Source organism: Lissotriton helveticus, chromosome 3_1, assembly GCF_964261635.1.
Source record: "Lissotriton helveticus chromosome 3_1, aLisHel1.1, whole genome shotgun sequence".
Classification (NCBI taxonomy): Eukaryota; Metazoa; Chordata; class Amphibia; order Caudata; family Salamandridae; genus Lissotriton; species Lissotriton helveticus.
In genome coordinates, this window is record NC_136061.1 from 1333750320 (window position 1) to 1333772646 (window position 22327).

Consider the following 22327-nt stretch of genomic DNA (forward strand, 5'->3'; position numbering starts at 1 on the left):
CAATATATTATGTGTTCTAAAAACCCACTGAATAAATTGCCTTATATCACTTGGGAAATTACAAATAAACAGTTGCGTAAGTGGAGTGCCTGCCAGCAAGGTTTTAAGTGGGCCGGGTCTCACAGGGTCTGAGCACCGGCAGCTTTTTAAGGGGGCCTCAAAACGGGTCTTTATCGGGCTCTGTTTTGTGCACTGGCACAGGTGGTTCATTTTTTTTTCTGGACTGCAGTGACAGCAGGCGCTTCATGTGCGTGGGGTGATCCTTGTAGTGGAAGGGAAACCCTATACAGAGAGTCATTTTCTCTCTGGATTTCCCTTCTCTTTTTGAAACTCAGGAGAAGCAACATTGTCGTGGTGTCACCAGGGCTTTAAGTGGAATTTTTTTTCAATATTGTATACAAGCAGGGCACAAGTCTTATAACAAAAAGTGGATGGACTGACCAATTAAGACAATATGCAAATGACCTCGTGATGTCACGAAGTAGCGCTGAAAGGCTCCCTCCCCGCCTGCACGTTGCTGCTGGGAATGGAAAGCAGGCATCGTGCAGGTGCTGCTGCACGTGTCCCTGTTTTTGAAAATTACACCAGGACAAGTTCTGCATATTTCTGTGGGGCCCAACTTCTTGGCAGGGGGGACGGCGTCCCCCCTGTGAAAAGAGTGGGTGAAGCTGTGTACCTGCGTGTACCCCCGACTCAAGCCCTGTATACAAGCCATAGTTGCTGCTTATTTATCTTATGTAACAAGCAACCATTGACAAAGCCAATAGTTCTGACTTGTAGGTATGATGTGACTTGTTGTATCATATATCTGGATGCAATGAAAGGAACAGCAAAATACAAGTCGGACAGCACACTGTGCTAAACACAGATTTTTAGCTTAAGTGTTTTTAAGCCACGCCCTTAATTACATTGACCACGCCCCTTTGTACGACCCCCCTACACAGTTTTTTCATCCCACTTAAAGCCCTGCCTGCCAGTATGCATTCACTGCAAAGTTCACATATTATCGTAATCTGTCTTGAAACCAGGTTACTAAAACCAGTATTGAACAGTGAAACACCGGCGTTTACTTATGCCTGTTAGTGTTACCCCCCTCGACTTTCTCCCTTCGCTAATCCCTGCCATGACCCGATAGGACCTGGTGCCCTTCCCGCACAGTACAAATCCAAAGTACACTAAGTACTGCAAGCACATAGTTCGACAAATGACTGGCCGTCTCCTTTCAGACACGAATGGAATGAAATTAAACCTTTAGCAGATACCCCCAGCCCCCGGAAAAAAGACCCCTGTGTTAAACAGAACAGCATCTAAATTGGCCAGATGCATACGCCAACAGTTGAACTCGTGGAAAGCCATTCTCCCCTAAGAAACCAGTTCCCCAGCAAGGGTATGAGCGAGCAGCAGACCATATTCCATTCGGAGGAGCTTTACCCCCGCCCCTCCGGGGAGCCCTGTTCGTCTGCTCTGAGAAAAGGCTACTGAGAACGTGTCCCAGACGAGCTGTCAGCTCTCCATCGCAGAGCTGCAGTCCGCCTGCGGTTTGATGCTGGCGGCCCACAGTCCCCAGCGGACTCCGGCTTCCTGCCTCCCCATCGTTCACACACAACGGCCCTTTGTTCCAGGCCTGGGCAAGAAAACACGCAGGCTACTCGTGAGCAGGGTCAGATATAACGCAGACAAAACACGGCTCTGGAATTTGAAATGACAACAGCTAAGGAGAGCAAGCCCTCCCATCGAGCCCATGGCCGATTTACTGGGGCCTCAGGAAAACGATATAGTTGTGTAACCCAGACTTGAGAAATCACGTATAATTTTAGGATGGGAAGCGTTGCTACCCTTAGCACTTTTAGAATTTGAGGACCCTGAAATCACAACAAATAATTGCGTAGCCCTGCCCTGGGAGGTGACCCCTAATGAGCCCTCCTGGTCCACTCTTCCCACCTGACACCCCGAGGCCATAAACTAAGGGGGATGCCCCACCTTCCCCTCCTACTGTAGCCCGATGGGCTCATCTACCCTTCCAGCAGGGTGGCACCACTAGGATGCTGTGCCCACTATGTCGCCCTGCGTGAAGTGGTCAGCTGCATTCCCATTACAGCAGCATTGGTTTCACGTGGGTCTCTACAGACTTTTTTTGTACTCAATGGGACTACTGGCACAAATGGGACTAGCACTACACTAGTGGCCACGTGACACAAAGAGCCATTCCTGCTCTTTAACCAACAGCCCTTTCGAAAGCAAAGATCTTATTTACATAATGTATAAAGGAAGAGCTGTGGTGTGGGGAGCCAGGCTGTAATCCTACAGTCCGCTCAACCCCATGTGCTTTTGGACAAATCATTTCATCCCTGGGTGCCTAAAGGAAAAAAAGTGAAAAAACGAAGCCAACCTCCTGTAATGTAATCTAGTGCTGGTGAAAAGCTCTCCAATGCCCTTGGTCCGAATTAAAAGTTGATAGTGAAACTACACATCCCAGTACTGTGGACAAAGAAAAAAATAAATGGGCAAGCATTTTTGAAGGTTTACTGAAGTTAAAGAAAGGAAGTAACTAAGGTGTCCTGCCCCACTTAACTTTAAAGGCATCTTGCAGAAAATGTGTAGAAATAAGGTATACTATCTTGAAAATTCCCAAAGTGTATTTTATTGACACGAGGGCCATTATACCTTAGTACAGATATCAGTGTATCAAAAATTGAAAGTTTTCAAATTAGAATTTAGAAACATTCATGGCTCCCTCAAACTTAACAACAAGTCAGTTGTCACGCGCTCCCTTTGGGTGGCCTGGGTTGTTATTATACATAGCCAACATTATAGTTTATTAGATCAAACTCAAGAGAAGGTTGTGTGCAGCACATATCCTGAACCCATGTATTTCAAGGTGCTCTTTTATGTAATAATGAAGAAAAAGGAGGCAAAGAGAAATAAAACAATTGCCTACGATCTGACAAATTGGTCAAGTGGGGGAGCCTGACTTGATTGCAGGTTTTCTGGCTTCACATTGTTCAATTCAACCAATAGATGTGCATGCTTTATTTCCTCTATGCCAGAGGTCTCCAACCTTTTCAGTAATCAAGAGCTACTTAAGTTCAATGGAAATCATCCCAAGCTAACAATATATTATTAGTGTTGTAATAGCGACATATCTGACAAGATTACATTAATGGCAACCAAATGCAAGATTGCAAGCAGTTTATCAAATTGGAATGACTCTACACAGGTAATATATCAAAGCCATCATGGCAATACAGTTGGAAACAAGTTAATAATATTGGTGAAATGTCTCCCCAGCGCCTCATGATTTATCGTTATAATGTCATCTTAAACATTGTTTAGGAAATTATGAAGTTTAAAAATACACATATTTTCATTTGGAATATACACTTTAGAATTTTGTACAACATAAATTAATACAACTAAGCAAACACTTCTCATTTAGAAGGCTGGGCTGCACACAGAAAAGCTTCTCACACGTAGCTGGAGAGCTACCAGTAGCTCGCGAGCTACTCATTGGGGAAGCCTGCACTACACCTTCCCGCCCATCGCCTCTTCCCTAAACCTCCACTCTTCTAACATCGATACATCAAGCAGCCCTCAGACACACCATAGACCACATTTGTTGGCCCCTAGGAACAATTTTGTGAGTACCTATGGTTTACAATATCAGTTAATTAATCTGATGCCAATGTTACTCTGGGCAAGATTGTACAACACTAATACATTTTTTAGCTCTCAATGTAATTCATTGAACATAAGTAGCGCTCAGTACAGAAAAGGTTGAAGACCGCTGGGTACTTAGAGGTCATGCTACTTCATTCTACAGAGAGACTCTTGCCAGCTCCGGTGGGTCACTGTGACTCACTTTAGTCAGAAACCCCATCATCCTGTGTAAGGAGAGAGTGGGGCTAGGTCAACATCTGCTATCACACCGTTTAGTAGAACTAACCTCAATATGCAGAGAATTGTGGAGCAATCTATTTCTCACTCAATGCACACAATTTCCTAAATAAAAATATAATTGAGAGCTTCTGAACTAGATCAGGTGCATTTGTTTGATACTGAGTTGCACAATTTCTGGCTCAATATTCAGGAAGCCTGGGAGGATGTGTGTATACCAAGTAAGAAAGGAAGGAGCTGGTGCAGGTGGGAAGGCCTTGGTTATCGCGAGATGCCATCTCTGAGGCTTGGCAGAGTTACAGGTTTATCCTAAAGCTTTATGCAACTACAAAGGCCTCCAGGTAGTGGATATGTGGGCCAAAAGCCACTGTGAGTACTTATGGCACCGCCTGACATGACACAACCGTGCCCCTTTATCCCTCAAGGGAAAGTTCAAAACCTGGGCATCTGTTGAGACTGCCCTTGGTCCTGCTCCAACCTGTCAGAAGCACAACGCAAAAAGGAAAAAATAGGCTGGAAACCCATGTGAAGTAAATGAGTTGCAAAAATTAAAGAGCATTGGTGGTGCTATCACCAACAAGACAGTTCCAGCATTCTCGGGAAGGGTGTCAGCTGTTCGGTGAATTCACTGTTGACACCTGGATTACCTGTAAATTAACCCAACCTGTGTAATCATAAATTATGTGACATAATTTCATCCACTAAATAGTTATCTGTGTTATTTATTGCGTCTTGTGCATTGTAATGGTATTATAAGGTTTCCTCTATCCTCACATCCACGGAGGGCTATGAGTAGGAATGCTATGCAGATTTTAATTTAGTGCGGAACTAACTATCCCTGCTGCTCATGACACAGCAGTAGCAATCTGCACCTCAAAATGTGCTTTTGTGAACAAGAACCTCTAGTTACAGTTTTGTGCAGGAGGTCTGCATACAGGGATTTTTTGTTAAACAAATTCTGTGAACGGACATTTTATAACACCCTGAAATCATAAATCCATTTTCAGAGTTTATTTATCCTGATAAATACCCGAAGCCATGTGTGGTGAATTTAATCCCCAGTGACATGTGTACCAACTGGTTGATTCTGTCCCTTATGAAGTGGCTGTGACAAAAGCTATACTCTGGGTCACTGGAATTATGTGGCAGGGGAGCACAAAATTACTGGGATGGTTGACTAAATCAAGTGGCACGAAAGGGCAAATTATGTGGAAAATTGTGCAAATCCTTTGATATTACTAATTCATTAATTCGTAATTTTTACAGATGGTAATACTGCCTGGGCAAAGATTTCACCTCAATATTACCTGTGTACCCACAAAATACTGAAAAAAGCAACTGAAAGATGCCCAGTTACCCTTTGCAAAGGGCCATTCAACGTGCATGAACCCACGTCACCAAGTTTTTAGTTCCTTTTGATCTGTTTAAGCTAAAAACATTTTTTTTTAAATGTGCAGATTATAAAGGAGATGATGGATTATGTGGCAAATGTGGCAAATCCACAGTTATGCAAAAAAAACACAGAATAGCATAATTCCAGTAACCCTGGCTATACTTTATAGCAGTGATGCAGATCAGATGCCATGACCAAAGAATATTGGGCACAAGCACTCACTCACCGGATGGGACTCTAACACCCTTTTTTCTTCATCAAACTATACATTGGCAATTTATCTAGTGCTCTGGAGTAATTGGAAGGTAAAACACATGATGTGTTCCGCAAAGCTCCTAATTAGATAGAGTAACAGGGGTGGCCAAGATGGCACTTGCGGGGACCGTCGCCACTCCTGAGTGGGGCTCCTGCCTTTGCCCTGATTTTCCAAAGAAGAGTACTGGCACGCGGATCCTACTTGAGCTGCATAGCCTGTCAGCTCTATGGGCCTACTCCAGGGGCCCCTATAAGGTGGGACTTCACTGCGGCATCCTTCCTGTAGAGTGCTGAGGGCAAGTGAGAGCCTAAGACTACTGTAAACCGCAAGCTGCTGGGAGCTGGGGACCAGTCTGGATGGCAGGGGTCAAGCAGTGCTGGCCAGGATGTACTGAGACTTGTGCTCCCCCTGCCTCTTGTCTGTCCGGAGGCTGTGGCAGGGGAGCACTAAATTAATTGGATGGTTGACTAAATCAAGTGGCATGAAAAGGCAAATCATGTGGCAAATTCTTTGTTGGAAATGGGATTTCTGGTTGGTTAAGGTTTGCACCAAAGCCAGGCAGAAACCACAACTCTAGTCAGGATAAGGGAGTTACACTCCTAAAATAACCCCTGCTCACCCCCTTGGTAGCTTGGTACGAGCAGTCAGGCTTATCTTACTGTTGATTATGTGCAAATGATTTACACACTGCCACTAATACAGTGTAAGCACTACAAACGGACACCACACCAGTTTAGAAAAATATCCAATATTTTATATACTTAAAACAAGACCAAAACGATAAAAATCCACCATACAGTATTTAAATATCTTCAGTTATCAAAATAACATTAAAACACAGTTTTTTGATGTCGATAGCTCCGTCTGGGGCTAAACAAATCCAAACAGTTCTGGCTGACCGCGGCGTAGCGGGCCAGCTACGGTGTCGGGAAGACCCGCAAACAGTACCTTTCAGATATGCAGGGCGCTGGCGGGTGCGGCGGTGTAAAGTGCAGCGGTGCGGTGCCCTCAGGTCGCAGTGCGAGGAGCGGCTCGGTGGCGGCATCGGATGGCATGATCGGTGAGGAGATGGGTCGCGGTGTGAGATAAAGGCGGTGCTCGTCACGGTGCTGGCAGGTCACGTTGCAGCAGCAGCATCGTCGTTGCTGAAGCGCTGTCGTCGATTGACGAACTGGAGTCAATGGGACCGGTGTCGGTAGGCCAAAGCTGCGGTGCGGGATGAGGGCAGTGCGTCTTGTAACTTTACGAGCAGTGCCTTCAAACCACGGTGCAAGCAGCGGCATCAAGAGCGGCGTCGAGTCCGGCGTGGAGCGGTGTCATCGGGGATACCACGGCATCGTCGTGAAGCAAGGCGGTGCGTAGTGCGGTGCCCACAGGTCGCAGTGTGAGCATTGGCTCAGTGGCAGCCTCAGCAGGCGTCGTCGGTGAGATCAGGGTCGTGGTGCGGCATTGTGGCGGTGCCCTCTGCGGTGCCTTCAGGATATAGAGTCGGCAGGGGCGTCGTAGACGGCGTCGAGCTTGAAGTCTTTGTTGTTCCTGAGAATTTTTGAACAGGGGGCAAGCTCTACCTCAAGCCCTTGGAGATACTCAGCACAAGTAGAGAAAGTTCAGTCCAGCCCTTTCACTGCCCAAGGCCGAAGCAGCAGCTGCAGGCCAACCCAACAAAGCAACAACACAGCAACGGGGCAGTAATCCTCCTGGCAGCTCTCCCAGCTCTTCTTCTTGGCAGGTTCCTTGATTCCAGCGAGATCTGAAGTTCTGGGGTTTGGGTCCTCCTTTTATCCTCAATTTCTCTTTGTTCTCTGAAGGCAGAGAGGCCTTTGCCAAGTCCAAACCAGTTCTGGTCAGTCCTGGAGCACTTTGTTGACAAGACTCCGTCTTTCCTTTCACAGTGTACTCCAGGGACATTAGACGCACCACAGGAGGTAGAGCCAGCATTGTGGAGGGAAGGCCCAGCCCTATTCAGGTCCCAGGTGCCACTCCCCCCACCCATCTACATGTAGATCTTCCTATTCAGCCCTGTGCTGACTCACCCTGCCTCCTGGAATCCCCCAGCCACTGTCACTCAAATTCCAGACAAGGAATACACAACCTAGCAGAGACAGGCTTGAATGGTTTGACCAGAAAATATCTACTTTCTAAAAGAGGTATTTTCAAACACAGAATGTTAAAACCAACTTGACTAAAAGATGTATTTCATCATTTTGAGTTCAGGCATACTAAACTCGAATTTCTACCATGTTCCCCGAGTCAGTTATGGTTATAATATGTTATAATCAAACTGCCCACTCTTGTCTATGGGGAAAAGGTAGCCTTGCAATAGTGAAAAACGAAGTAGGCTGTAATTCCCTATCAGGACATGCCATACACACCAGGGCATGTCCTACCTTTCACATACAATGCACCCTGCCCATGGGGGTACCTTGGGCCTCCTACCTTAGGTGCGACTCACATGAAGAAAAGCAAAGGTTTAAGGACTTGCAAATGTGGGCACTCGCAGTGCACTTTACTAGGGACTGACACATAAATCAAATAGGCCAATCATGGAAACACCAATCCATAACATATTTTATACAGGAGCACTTGCACTTTACCACTGGACAGCAGTGAGGAAAGTACGCAGAATTATTACACCAGCAAAAAAAGAGTAAAAACTGGAAGGTCAGAAAGCAAAAACTCAGGGAAAACACGCCAAAAGATGTCAAGTCTAACACATGTCCCTTCCAGCTGAAAGTAGGGAGAACTACCCAACCTCCTGGGAGTTCTCTTCACTAAGGTGAAAGAACCTGGACAGACCATCTGCGTTGGCGTGGTCTGTGCCAGGGCGGTGTTCCACCGTAAAGTCCATCCCCTGTCTGAACCCGAAAGTGAGTCCCAAACAGGTATGGTCTCAGCTTCTTCAGCACCCAGACCACAGCAAAAGCTTCCCTCTCTACAGCACTCTATGGAAGACTACAGGCTGATCCAGGTCCTTTTCGTTCAGTTGTGAGAACACCGCTCCAACACCATGCTCTGACTCATCAGGTGCCGTACACATGGCTGTCTTCAGGATATCAAAAGCTTTCTGGCAGGACTCAGTCTAGATCCCCTTCCTGGGCTGCTTCTTGGAAGTCAGCTCTGTTAAGGGGGCACCAATGGTGCTATAGCCCTTAACAAATCTCCTATAGTAGCTGGTGACACCTAAAAAGGCCCTCACCTCGGTCTGGGTCTTGCGGTCTCCCAAGCTAGAATGGTGTCAATCTTGGGTTGTAGGGGTGCCACCTGGCCGCTTATACCTGGTGCCCCATATACACCACAAAACCCTGCCCGATTTGGCACTTAATGGCCTTGACCGTGACGCCTGCTCCTCGCAGAGCCCTTAACACTTTCTCAAGGTGCTGTAAATGTTCTTCCCAGCTGGCACTGAACACAGCAATGTCATCCAGGTAGTTGGCACTGAAATCCTCTAGTCCGGCCCACCACCTGATTGTCCAACCTCTGAAAGGTGGCAGCGGCATTCTTCAACCCAAAGGGCGTCACCCGAAATGTTTAATGACCTTCTGGGGTTGAGAACACTGATCTCTCCTTGGCCCCATCGGTTAAGGCAATCTGCCAGTACCCAGACGTTAAATCAAACGTGTTGAGGAACCGGGCAGCTCCCAACCGATCAATGAGCTCATCAACTCTGGGGATGGGGTGCGCATCAGTCCTGGTGACGGCATTGAGCCCACCGTAGTCCACACAAAACCGCAGTTCTGGAGTGTCACCAGGTGCAGCAGCCTTTAGAACCAAGAAATCTGGACTGGCCCAAGGACTGTTGGAGGGCTCAATCACCCCTAATGCCAGCATCTTAGAGACCTCCTCCTTGATACTGGCCCTGACCCAGTTAGTCATCCTGTAAATCTCTTGCTTTACAGGAGGGCTGTCACCAGTGTCAACGTCATGGGTACACCAGTGAGTAACGCCTGGGGTCAGTGAGAACGGTGGGGCGAACTGTCCCAACAACTGGCGACAGTCCCCCTGCTGCTCTTGAGTTAGTGTAGGGGAGAGGATCACACCCTCCACTGGCCCATCATGCTCCTTGGTAAACAGGAGGTCAGCTAGAGGCTCACTCTCCTCTTCTACCCCATCATCTGTCACTAAGAGCATACTCACTTCGCCCTCTGGAAGTGGGGCTTGAGGTGGTTCACATGAAGGACCCTCAAAGGGTTCCTTGGAATCTGCAAATTCATCAGGTAGGTGACATCACTTTTGCTCTCCACCACCTCATATGGCCTAGTCCACTTGTTCTGCAAGGCACAAGGTTCCACTGGGGCCATGACCCACACTTTATGCCCAGGTTGAAATTCGACCAGAGTGGCATTCTGGTCATACCACTTCTTCATTTCTTCCTGACTTGCTTCTAGGTTCACCTGAGCGAGTTTCCTGAAGTGGGCAGTCTGGTTTCTGAAGGCCAGCATGTAACTAAACACATCCTGGGGTGTTTTCCTGGGAGCTGCCTCCCAGACTTCCTTTACCAAACTTAGAGGTACTCTGACAAGGTGTCCATACAGGAACTCAAAGGGGCTGTACCCAAGAGACTTCTGAGGCACCTCCCTGTAGGCTAAGAGCAGGCATGGCAAGAGGACGTCCCACTTACGCCTCATGGGGTCTGTGAGACCCTTGATCATGCCCTTGAAGTTCTGGTTGAATCACCCTACCAGACCGTTTCCTTGGGGGTGGTAAGGAGTGGTGAACTTGTAGGTTACACCAGACTCCTTCCACAAGGATGTCATATACTTGGATATGAAATTTGTCCCCGCTGTTAGAAACCACCTCTCTGGGGAATTCCACGTGGGAAAAGATCCCCATTAACGCCCGGCCCACCACTGGCACCGTTGTTGTCCTGAGAGGGATTGCCTCCAGGTACCGGGGATGGTCCACCAAGACCAGGATGTACCTGTTGCCCATGGCTGTCTTAGGATTCAGTGGCCCCACCATATCCATCTCTACCCTTTCAAAGGGTGTTCCAACAACAGGAAAAGGTCTGAGAGAAGCTTTGACATTCCTCCCACCCTTACCACTTGCCTGGCAAGTTGGCAAGACCTACAGTGTGCATCAGACTGCATTCACATTTGGGACAAAAATAAGTGGGTGACAAGCCTGTCAAAGGTCTTGTCCGGCCCCAAATGTCATGAGCCAGACCCAGTGGGAAGGTCCTGAAGCACTGGGGTACCACCAGCACATGGGCTGACCCAGGCTCAGCAACCTTAGGCTCACTGTATAGGAGACCATTCTCCCAGTAGATCAGATGTGACATGGACTGATTTCCAGCTGCCTGGTCTGCAGCCAGCCGCTGCAGACCCTCCAGAGTAGGGCAATCGTTCTGCTCCCGGCAGAACTCCTCCCTGGTGGGACCCCCTTCTTGTTGCCAATGGTTCAGCTCAGAGATGTCTCCCAGTTCGGCAACCTGCTCCCCTGTAGGCACCGGGCATTCCCCTCGAGGTCCGCCTCCTCCCGGTCCACGGGAACTTTGGGGGCTGGTTTCCCGCGCCCCGTCCCTTTCTCTTGGCAGGGACCTAGGCCACTGTTCCAGGCTCCAAGTCCTCTTGATCACCCTTTCTGGCTGCAATTGACTGAGTAGAAACGCATGCCCACTCTGGCAATCCAAGCATCTCCAAGTGTGACCTGAACTCAATATCCTTCCATAAGGACTGCTCCACGTCATTACCTTGCAGACAATCTACAGGCATGGTATGGCTCACAACCACCCTCAAGGGACCTGAGATACCCCCATTCAAAGGGAACCTGCACCACCTTACACTGGTGCTCAGAGTTGTCTTCAGCAACTACTTGGTGGAATGCCCCTGGGACTACCTGCTTCTCAGACACCAGGTGACACCGGACTGAGGTCACACTGGTTCCAGTATCTCTGAGAGCATCTACCCTTTTCCCATTAATGGTCACCCAGGTGCTATATTTCTTTGTGTTAGTGGGCACCTGGTTTCCTGGGATCATCTCACTGTCCCCTAGTGAGATTAGGGTTATTTCTGCAGGATCCCCACCCTCCTGTGGCACCCCTCCTACCCCAGCCCTACACTAGCCAACACCTTGGTCTGTCCACCGGTTGGTGGCTGTGTCCCCTTTGGGCACCTGGAGTCCCACTTCATGTGACCCCCCTGGTCACAGGCATAACATTTGCGGGGTCCGGTCTCAGCAGGCTTTCCTGTAGAGACCCTTTCTTCTTATCACCTGGGGGCTGGTAACCTTTACCCTAGGTACTAGTTTGGGCCCTTTAGAGAACTCCTGAGTTTTACCCTTGTCCCCCCCACTTTTCTGCTGGGGACCCTGCCCACCTTTGGCTGAGTCTCCCCAAACGCTTTCTTGTGGACCCTGGTACTCACCCAGTGGTCACCCTCCATAGCAACCCTTCTGGGGTGAGTTAGCTTACTGTCAACTAGGTTCTGGTGCAGATCTGCAAAACATAGACTAGACAAGTGCTCTGATTCAATCAAGTTATAGAGCCCCTGAACATCTGTTACATTTCTGCCCTTCATCCAGCCATCCAACGACCTACAGAAAATATCCACACATTCCAACCAAGTGTTGGCCTCAGACTTTTAACTGGACCTAAACTGATCCCTGTACTTTTCAGGAGTGAGTCCATACCTAGCGAGGAGAGTGTCTTTCATGTCAGCATTGGTGAGGTCCTGCCCCTTACCCAAAGCTATCAGAGTATCCCTAGCTTCTTTTTTTTTGTTTAAATCTGTTTATTGGTATTTGTAACTTAAACAATACAATATGCACTGCTTAACAATTAGAATTGCTCTACGAGTATTCACAGGGATTGGGGTATCAACAATGTGACTCATCAATGGCATCATGACAGTACAGTTAAAATGGTGTGAAGCAGGGCACCAACGTCCTGGCGTGCCTTCCGAGTAGGAGTCAGGGGACAGTTCTTCACCCCTCTATAAGGAGAAGAGCAAGCAATACATAGGCATCCCATCCCGAAAAGATTAGCATGTGCAGTAGAACCAAACAATTAACTACGACACTATTGACAGGTTTAATTACTTTTTGCCCCAGTTCTCAACCCTCCCCAGCCCCGACCTTCCCCCTCCCCTTGCTTCGCCCGCACCCACCCAGTGGGCTCGTGAGGTTCTGTACCAGGCTCTGTATCGCCGCCGTGCCACGCAGTACACCTAAGGGCATGCCCGCCATGTTGCTGCCTGCTCCCCCACTCCTCCCGCCTGTGGTGTCAGTTTAGGTCTCCGCCGCCCCTGCCTCCACTGCAGCTCCAGCCTCCAGCATAGTGTTTAGCATTTGTTCCCATCGGCCTGCCACAGGTTCCTTGCGGAGACCCATAGTTTCCTCCCTCCGGATGGCCGTCCATTCAGCGCGAGCCCACGATGAGAATGATAGGATCCACGCCCTTGTGGTGGGTGAGTCCCTCGCCTTCCATCTTTTGGTAATGAGGCGAACCGCCGTCACCATCCCTAGGTCAAGGAATCTGGACGACGCTTTGTCTCTGGGCGGCCTCTTGAAGTGGTGCAAGAGACACTCAGGCCAGTTGCAGGGATGTTGCGGCCTGTGCTCCGTGTAAGTAGTGCGTGAATGTCCCTCCAGTAGGTGCCAAGGCGCGGACAGTGCCACAAAACGTGGAGAAGCGCTGCGTTCACTTCCCCACATCTGGGGCATGATGCGTCTGCCCTGTGGAAGTATTTATTGATTAGGTCTGGGGTGAGGTAGGCTCTATGCACTATATATACTTGGATCTGGCGGAACCTCGTGTTTCTAGGGATGCGGACCGAGCCTCGTAGAATCTTTTCCCACTCTCTGTCAGAGAACGTTCGTCCCATGTCCCTCTCCCATTTCACCCGCAGCGGGGCTAGATCTTGCTCCGTATGTGCTCGCATGGACGCCGCAAACCATTTGACTAGGTGCTTGCCCCTGCCCATGATGTGCAAATACTGTATCGTCAAATGCTGCATGGGTTACTCCGTGACATCGCCCCATTTAGCCGCCATGGACGCCACTAGGGACCTGTGCATCAGGAAGCCTCCGGTAGGGAGCCCAGCGTCTGCAACCAGCGACTCGTAGGGTGTCAATACTCCATCCTGGTACAGATCGCCCAGCGTCTGGACGTCCACCGCATGCCATTGCTCTAACATAGAGTGCGTGAGCGTCCCCCCTCCGCCGGGCGAACCCTCCAAGGGTATCGCAGGCGCATAAGGGCGCACCCCTCTCGTGAGGTACAGTGCCCTACGGAAGCATTTGAATGCTACCGCTAGCAGTAGTGTTCCACCGTAAAGTGCATCCCCTGTCTGAACCCGAAAGTGAGTCCCAAACAGGTATGGTCTCAGCTTCTTCAGCACCCAGACCACAGCAAAAGCTTCCCTCTCTACAGCACTCTATGGAAGACTACAGGCTGATCCAGGTCCTTTTCATTCAGTTGTGAGAACACCGCTCCAACACCATGCTCTGACTCATCAGGTGCCGTACACATGGCTGTCTTCAGGATATCAAAAGCTTTCTGGCAGGACTCAGTCTAGATCCCCTTCCTGGGCTGCTTCTTGGAAGTCAGCTCTGTTAAGGGGGCACCAATGGTGCTATAGCCCTTAACAAATCTCCTATAGTAGCTGGTGACACCTAAAAAGGCCCTCACCTCGGTCTGGGTCTTGCGGTCTCCCAAGCTAGAATGGTGTCAATCTTGGGTTGTAGGGGTGCCACCTGGCCGCTTATACCTGGTGCCCCATATACACCACAAAACCCTGCCCGATTTGGCACTTAATGGCCTTGACCGTGACGCCTGCTCCTCGCAGAGCCCTTAACACTTTCTCAAGGTGCTGTAAATGTTCTTCCCAGCTGGCACTGAACACAGCAATGTCATCCAGGTAGTTGGCACTGAAATCCTCTAGTCGGCCCACCACCTGATTGTCCAACCTCTGAAAGGTGGCAGCGGCATTCTTCAACCCAATGGGCGTCACCCGAAATGTTTAACCACTTGGCTGCTAAGGGTCTTCAACGAGCTCCATTGACTTTCCATTGAAATCAATGGAAAGTCCATGACGAGTTACCCTTGTCATTAGCGCTGAAGGGGTTAATGACCTTCTGGGGTTGAGAACACTGATCTCTCCTTGGCCCCATCGGTTAAGGCAATCTGCCAGTACCCAGACGTTAAATCAAACGTGTTGAGGAACCGGGCAGCTCCCAACCGATCAATGAGCTCATCAACTCTGGGGATGGGGTGCGCATCAGTCCTGGTGACGGCATTGAGCCCACCGTAGTCCACACAAAACCGCAGTTCTGGAGTGTCACCAGGTGCAGCAGCCTTTAGAACCAAGAAATCTGGACTGGCCCAAGGACTGTTGGAGGGCTCAATCACCCCTAATGCCAGCATCTTAGAGACCTCCTCCTTGATACTGGCCCTGACCCAGTTAGTCATCCTGTAAATCTCTTGCTTTACAGGAGGGCTGTCACCAGTGTCAACGTCATGGGTACACCAGTGAGTAACGCCTGGGGTCAGTGAGAACGGTGGGGCGAACTGTCCCAACAACTGGCGACAGTCCCCCTGCTGCTCTTGAGTTAGTGTAGGGGAGAGGATCACACCCTCCACTGGCCCATCATGCTCCTTGGTAAACAGGAGGTCAGCTAGAGGCTCACTCTCCTCTTCTACCCCATCATCTGTCACTAAGAGCATACTCACTTCGCCCTCTGGAAGTGGGGCTTGAGGTGGTTCACATGAAGGACCCTCAAAGGGTTCCTTGGAATCTGCAAATTCATCAGGTAGGTGACATCACTTTTGCTCTCCACCACCTCATATGGCCTAGTCCACTTGTTCTGCAAGGCACAAGGTTCCACTGGGGCCATGACCCACACTTTATGCCCAGGTTGAAATTCGACCAGAGTGGCATTCTGGTCATACCACTTCTTCATTTCTTCCTGACTTGCTTCTAGGTTCACCTGAGCGAGTTTCCTGAAGTGGGCAGTCTGGTTTCTGAAGGCCAGCATGTAACTAAACACATCCTGGGGTGTTTTCCTGGGAGCTGCCTCCCAGACTTCCTTTACCAAACTTAGAGGTACTCTGACAAGGTGTCCATACAGGAACTCAAAGGGGCTGTACCCAAGAGACTTCTGAGGCACCTCCCTGTAGGCTAAGAGCAGGCATGGCAAGAGGACGTCCCACTTACGCCTCATGGGGTCTGTGAGACCCTTGATCATGCCCTTGAAGTTCTGGTTGAATCACCCTACCAGACCGTTTCCTTGGGGGTGGTAAGGAGTGGTGAACTTGTAGGTTACACCAGACTCCTTCCACAAGGATGTCATATACTTGGATATGAAATTTGTCCCCGCTGTTAGAAACCACCTCTCTGGGGAATTCCACGTGGGAAAAGATCCCCATTAACGCCCGGCCCACCACTGGCACCGTTGTTGTCCTGAGAGGGATTGCCTCCAGGTACCGGGGATGGTCCACCAAGACCAGGATGTACCTGTTGCCCATGGCTGTCTTAGGATTCAGTGGCCCCACCATATCCATCTCTACCCTTTCAAAGGGTGTTCCAACAACAGGAAAAGGTCTGAGAGAAGCTTTGACATTCCTCCCACCCTTACCACTTGCCTGGCAAGTTGGCAAGACCTACAGTGTGCATCAGACTGCATTCACATTTGGGACAAAAATAAGTGGGTGACAAGCCTGTCAAAGGTCTTGTCCGGACCCAAATGTCATGAGCCAGACCCAGTGGGAAGGTCCTGAAGCACTGGGGTACCACCAGCACATGGGCTGACCCAGGCTCAGCAACCTTAGGCTCACTGTATAGGAGACCATTCTCCCAGTAGATCAGATGTGACATGGACTGATTTCCAGCTGCCTGGTCTGCAGCCAGCCGCTGCAGACCCTCCAGAGTAGGGCAATCGTTCTGCTCCCGGCAGAACTCCTCCCTGGTGGGACCCCCTTCTTGTTGCCAATGGTTCAGCTCAGAGATGTCTCCCAGTTCGGCAACCTGCTCCCCTGTAGGCACCGGGCATTCCCCTCGAGGTCCGCCTCCTCCCGGTCCACGGGAACTTTGGGGGCTGGTTTCCCGCGCCCCGTCCCTTTCTCTTGGCAGGGACCTAGGCCACTGTTCCAGGCTCCAAGTCCTCTTGATCACCCTTTCTGGCTGCAATTGACTGAGTAGAAACGCATGCCCACTCTGGCAATCCAAGCATCTCCAAGTGTGACCTGAACTCAATATCCTTCCATAAGGACTGCTCCACGTCATTACCTTGCAGACAATCTACAGGCATGGTATGGCTCACAACCACCCTCAAGGGACCTGAGATACCCCCATTCAAAGGGAACCTGCACCACCTTACACTGGTGCTCAGAGTTGTCTTCAGCAACTACTTGGTGGAATGCCCCTGGGACTACCTGCTTCTCAGACACCAGGTGACACCGGACTGAGGTCACACTGGTTCCAGTATCTCTGAGAGCATCTACCCTTTTCCCATTAATGGTCACCCAGGTGCTATATTTCTTTGTGTTAGTGGGCACCTGGTTTCCTGGGATCATCTCACTGTCCCCTAGTGAGATTAGGGTTATTTCTGCAGGATCCCCACCCTCCTGTGGCACCCCTCCTACCCCAGCCCTACACTAGCCAACACCTTGGTCTGTCCACCGGTTGGTGGCTGTGTCCCCTTTGGGCACCTGGAGTCCCACTTCATGTGACCCCCCTGGTCACAGGCATAACATTTGCGGGGTCCGGTCTCAGCAGGCTTTCCTGTAGAGACCCTTTCTTCTTATCACCTGGGGGCTGGTAACCTTTACCCTAGGTACTAGTTTGGGCCCTTTAGAGAACTCCTGAGTTTTACCCTTGTCCCCCCCACTTTTCTGCTGGGGACCCTGCCCACCTTTGGCTGAGTCTCCCCAAACGCTTTCTTGTGGACCCTGGTACTCACCCAGTGGTCACCCTCCATAGCAAGCCTTCTGGGGTCAGTTAGCTTACTGTCAACTAGGTTCTGGTGCAGATCTGCAAAACATAGACTAGACAAGTGCTCTGATTCAATCAAGTTATAGAGCCCCTGAACATCTGTTACATTTCTGCCCTTCATCCAGCCATCCAACGACCTACAGAAAATATCCACACATTCCAACCAAGTGTTGGCCTCAGACTTTTAACTGGACCTAAACTGATCCCTGTACTTTTCAGGAGTGAGTCCATACCTAGCGAGGAGAGTGTCTTTCATGTCAGCATTGGTGAGGTCCTGCCCCTTACCCAAAGCTATCAGAGTATCCCTAGCTTCTTTTTTTTTGTTTAAATCTGTTTATTGGTATTTGTAACTTAAACAATACAATATGCACTGCTTAACAATTAGAATTGCTCTACGAGTATTCACAGGGATTGGGGTATCAACAATGTGACTCATCAATGGCATCATGACAGTACAGTTAAAATGGTGTGAAGCAGGGCACCAACGTCCTGGCGTGCCTTCCGAGTAGGAGTCAGGGGACAGTTCTTCACCCCTCTATAAGGAGAAGAGCAAGCAATACATAGGCATCCCATCCCGAAAAGATTAGCATGTGCAGTAGAACCAAACAATTAACTACGACACTATTGACAGGTTTAATTACTTTTTGCCCCAGTTCTCAACCCTCCCCAGCCCCGACCTTCCCCCTCCCCTTGCTTCGCCCGCACCCACCCAGTGGGCTCGTGAGGTTCTGTACCAGGCTCTGTATCGCCGCCGTGCCACGCAGTACACCTAAGGGCATGCCCGCCATGTTGCTGCCTGCTCCCCCACTCCTCCCGCCTGTGGTGTCAGTTTAGGTCTCCGCCGCCCCTGCCTCCACTGCAGCTCCAGCCTCCAGCATAGTGTTTAGCATTTGTTCCCATCGGCCTGCCACAGGTTCCTTGCGGAGACCCATAGTTTCCTCCCTCCGGATGGCCGTCCATTCAGCGCGAGCCCACGATGAGAATGATAGGATCCACGCCCTTGTGGTGGGTGAGTCCCTCGCCTTCCATCTTTTGGTAATGAGGCGAACCGCCGTCACCATCCCTAGGTCAAGGAATCTGGACGACGCTTTGTCTCTGGGCGGCCTCTTGAAGTGGTGCAAGAGACACTCAGGCCAGTTGCAGGGATGTTGCGGCCTGTGCTCCGTGTAAGTAGTGCGTGAATGTCCCTCCAGTAGGTGCCAAGGCGCGGACAGTGCCACAAAACGTGGAGAAGCGCTGTGTTCACTTCCCCACATCTGGGGCATGATGCGTCTGCCCTGTGGAAGTATTTATTGATTAGGTCTGGGGTGAGGTAGGCTCTATGCACTATATATACTTGGATCTGGCGGAACCTCGTGTTTCTAGGGATGCGGACCGAGCCTCGTAGAATCTTTTCCCACTCTCTGTCAGAGAACGTTCGTCCCATGTCCCTCTCCCATTTCACCCGCAGCGGGGCTAGATCTTGCTCCGTATGTGCTCGCATGGACGCCGCAAACCATTTGACTAGGTGCTTGCCCCTGCCCATGACGTGCAAATACTGTATCGTCAAATGCTGCATGGGTTACTCCGTGACATCGCCCCATTTAGCCGCCATGGACGCCACTAGGGACCTGTGCATCAGGAAGCCTCCGGTAGGGAGCCCAGCGTCTGCAACCAGCGACTCGTAGGGTGTCAATACTCCATCCTGGTACAGATCGCCCAGCGTCTGGACGTCCACCGCATGCCATTGCTCTAACATAGAGTGCGTGAGCGTCCCCCCTCCGCCGGGCGAACCCTCCAAGGGTATCGCAGGCGCATAAGGGCGCACCCCTCTCGTGAGGTACAGTGCCCTACGGAAGCATTTGAATGCTACCGCTAGCAGTAGTGGGGTGGGTCGCGCTGGCGCTGTCAGTGGATGAAACAGTGCAGTGATCCGCTCCAGTGTATACGGTGGGTCAGCTGTAGCGGTATCCTCCCTTCCCCTGTCCGCCAGCCAGCGGGCGACCCACTGGAGCTGTGCCGCCAAGTAGTAGTGCTCGAAGCAGGGAGCCGCTAATCCACTCCTGTCCGTAGGCAAGAACAGTTTCCCAAGCGCAAGTCGGTGCCGAGATGCACCCCAGATGAAGTCTCGTAAAATCTTATTAAGGTTAGAGAAAAAGGACGCGGGCAGGAATAGCGGAAGGTTCACGAAGTAGTAGAGAAGGCAAGGAAGCATCACCATTTTGGCGAGAGCCACTCTGCCTGTAGGTGACAATGGAAGTGTGGACCAGAAGCTAATTTGGGCCCTGAGCGCCGTCACTGCTCTGCCCAAGTTTCCGTCTAGCAGGTCTGTCTGCTGGCGGTAAATCTGGATCCCCAGATATTTAAATGTAGTCTCCTGCCAGTGGACCCCCGTGCCGTGTAGACTGTACTCTGGGTCCTCCACGCCCTCACTGAACGCATATAGGCATGACTTGCCCGCATTGACTCGGAGCCCCGAGAGGTCGGCGAAGCGACTCAGTAGTGCGGCCAATGAGTCCGGTATGTGGCGCACGTCTCGGACAAAGACCAGCAAGTCATCAGCGTACAGTGACACCTGATGGACCCCGTCGCCCAACGGTATACCATCCGCCAGATGTTGTCTCATGGCCGCAGCTAAGGGCTCGATTGCTAGAGCGAAGAGGAGCGGCGACAGGGGGCAAACCTGCCGGGTACCTCTGCCCACCGCCACCGCCTCAGAGACATATGGCCCCATCTGCACACGGACCGTGGGGTTATTATACAGAAGCCCCACCATCTGCAGGAAATTGTCGTCCAACCCGTAAGCCACCAACACAGCCGACAGGTATCCCCACTCCAGGCAGTCAAAAGCTTTTGTTAAGTCTAGCACCAGGCATCCCGCCCTGGGCCAGGCCGACGTTGCCTCCGCAGCTACCCGGAAGTACCTCCTGAGGTTTAGGGATGTGGATCGCGCCGGCACGAAACCATTCTGGTCCGGGTGCACTAAATGCGGAACCACCGGCGCCAGTCGCTCTGCAAGGAGCTTGGCGAATACTTTATAATCGGTATTCAGCATTGCCAACGGGTGATAGGAGCCCAATGACATGGGATCCCTGTCTGGCTTGGGTAGGGACACTAAAAACGCTTCCCTCAAGGAAGGCGGAAGCTGGCCGGCGTCCACTGACGCCCTATACATCCCGAGGAGCCGAGGCGCCAGGATGTCGCTGTGTGCCTTGTAATATTCAGCCGGGAGACCGTCCGGCCCCGGCGTCTTACCGGACGCCAGCGCTCGGATTGCGTCCCCCACCTCTTCCAAGGACAGCGGCGCTCCGAGGTCCTCGTTTTGGCTGTCCGCAATAGTAGGCAGGGTGATCGAGTCCAAAAAAGTCGCCAATTCGTGTGCGCGGCCGGTGCCGTGCGACCTGTAGAGCTCCCGATAGTGGTCCGTCAGCGCCCTGTGGATTTTGCGCTGCGTGTACACTACCGATCCGTCTTGAGAGCGGAGGGCGCCGATCGGGGTAACGCGATCAGCTTTTCGGACCAGCCAAGCGAGCAGACGGCCGGCCCTATCCGCCTGCGAGTGCGTCCTGACCGTGTGGGCCACGTAGTTATGGCATCTCAGCCGCTCAAGCAGGATCGCATGTTCACCACGAAGCTCCCCCAGTGTACGCGTATGTTCGCCGGCCCCCTCTCCCTCCCGTTCGTAGCGCAGGAGCTCGTGTTCAATACGGGCCAGGGACTCCGACACTTGCGCGCGAATATTCCACGTGGCGCCCATGCAATGCCCACGTATAGACACCTTATGGGCGTCCCACTCCAACCCCGGGTCGCTCGCCGTGCCCTCGTTATCTTCGAAATAAGAAAGAATGGCTGTGCCCAGGGATGACCTGAATTCGGCGTCCTCTAACGCCGCAGGCTGCAGGCGCCAGGTGGGCACCGGGGGTCTATCCGCCTCCCAGGTGAGCTGAAAACAGAGAGGGTTATGATCTGAGTGTGTCCTACCTAAGTATTCAGTCTTGGACAGCAGTGGGAGCAGGGACTGGGAGCCCACAATGCGGTCTAGACGAACGTGGAGGCCATGCACAGCCGAGTAGTAAGAGTATAGCTTGTCCACAGGATGCTGTGTGCGCCAGAGGTCATGTATGTCCCAGTGTGCTAACCAGTTCCTAAAGGCATGTGCTGTGGATGTCACTGCCGCTGCGTGCAGGGGTGGGAAGGAGCGGTCTAGGTGCGTGTCTAGAACCATGTTAAAGTCGCCACCCAGGAGCCAGGGGAGGCCGGTATATCTCTAGAGGACAGGATTGAGGGACGCCAGGAATGCGGGCTGGTCCGTGTTGGGGGCATATATGGAACCCAGTAGTATCTTCTGCCCATTGAGTCTCCCCCTAACAAAAGAGTACCTCCCGTCAGGGTCAACTTGCGCGTCAGTATATGTAAAGGGGACGCCAGCTCTCACCCATATCAGGGCCCCACGTGCATGCGAAGAGTAGATCGTGCCATGTATCTGCCCCCTCCAGCACCTGCGGAGCCTGTCCAGTTCCATCTGGGACATATGCGTTTCCTGAAGAAGGGCGATCCCCACACGGTGCCGCTGCATGTAAGCGAATATGGAGTATCTACGCGACGGGGTGTGCATGCCGCGGACATTCCATGTCATGATGTTGGTGTTTGCCATGGCGTGTGTTGTAATGCGGCCATCTGGGGGATCTGGGGGGTCGACCTGTCGGGCCGGGGTTCGGGCCTGTGCTGGGTGTACGCTAAGTGTCGTTTCTGAAATACGTGAACTAAGATAAACATGACAACTTCAAAGGGCGGTTTCCCAACGGGGCAAACGTCCAAACTTAATAGGTAAGCGCTGTTCAAGTCAACGTGCCCTCGATGGGAGTGCGTGCGGGGGGA

At 51.2% G+C, this 22327-nt stretch overlaps 1 protein-coding gene across 3 annotated transcripts in view; it reads right to left on the bottom strand.

Annotated features, from left to right (window-relative positions):
* The window catches only part of FLI1 (Fli-1 proto-oncogene, ETS transcription factor), a 697892-nt gene that overhangs the window by 32149 nt on the left and 643416 nt on the right, over window positions 1–22327 (bottom strand). The window lies entirely within an intron of this gene.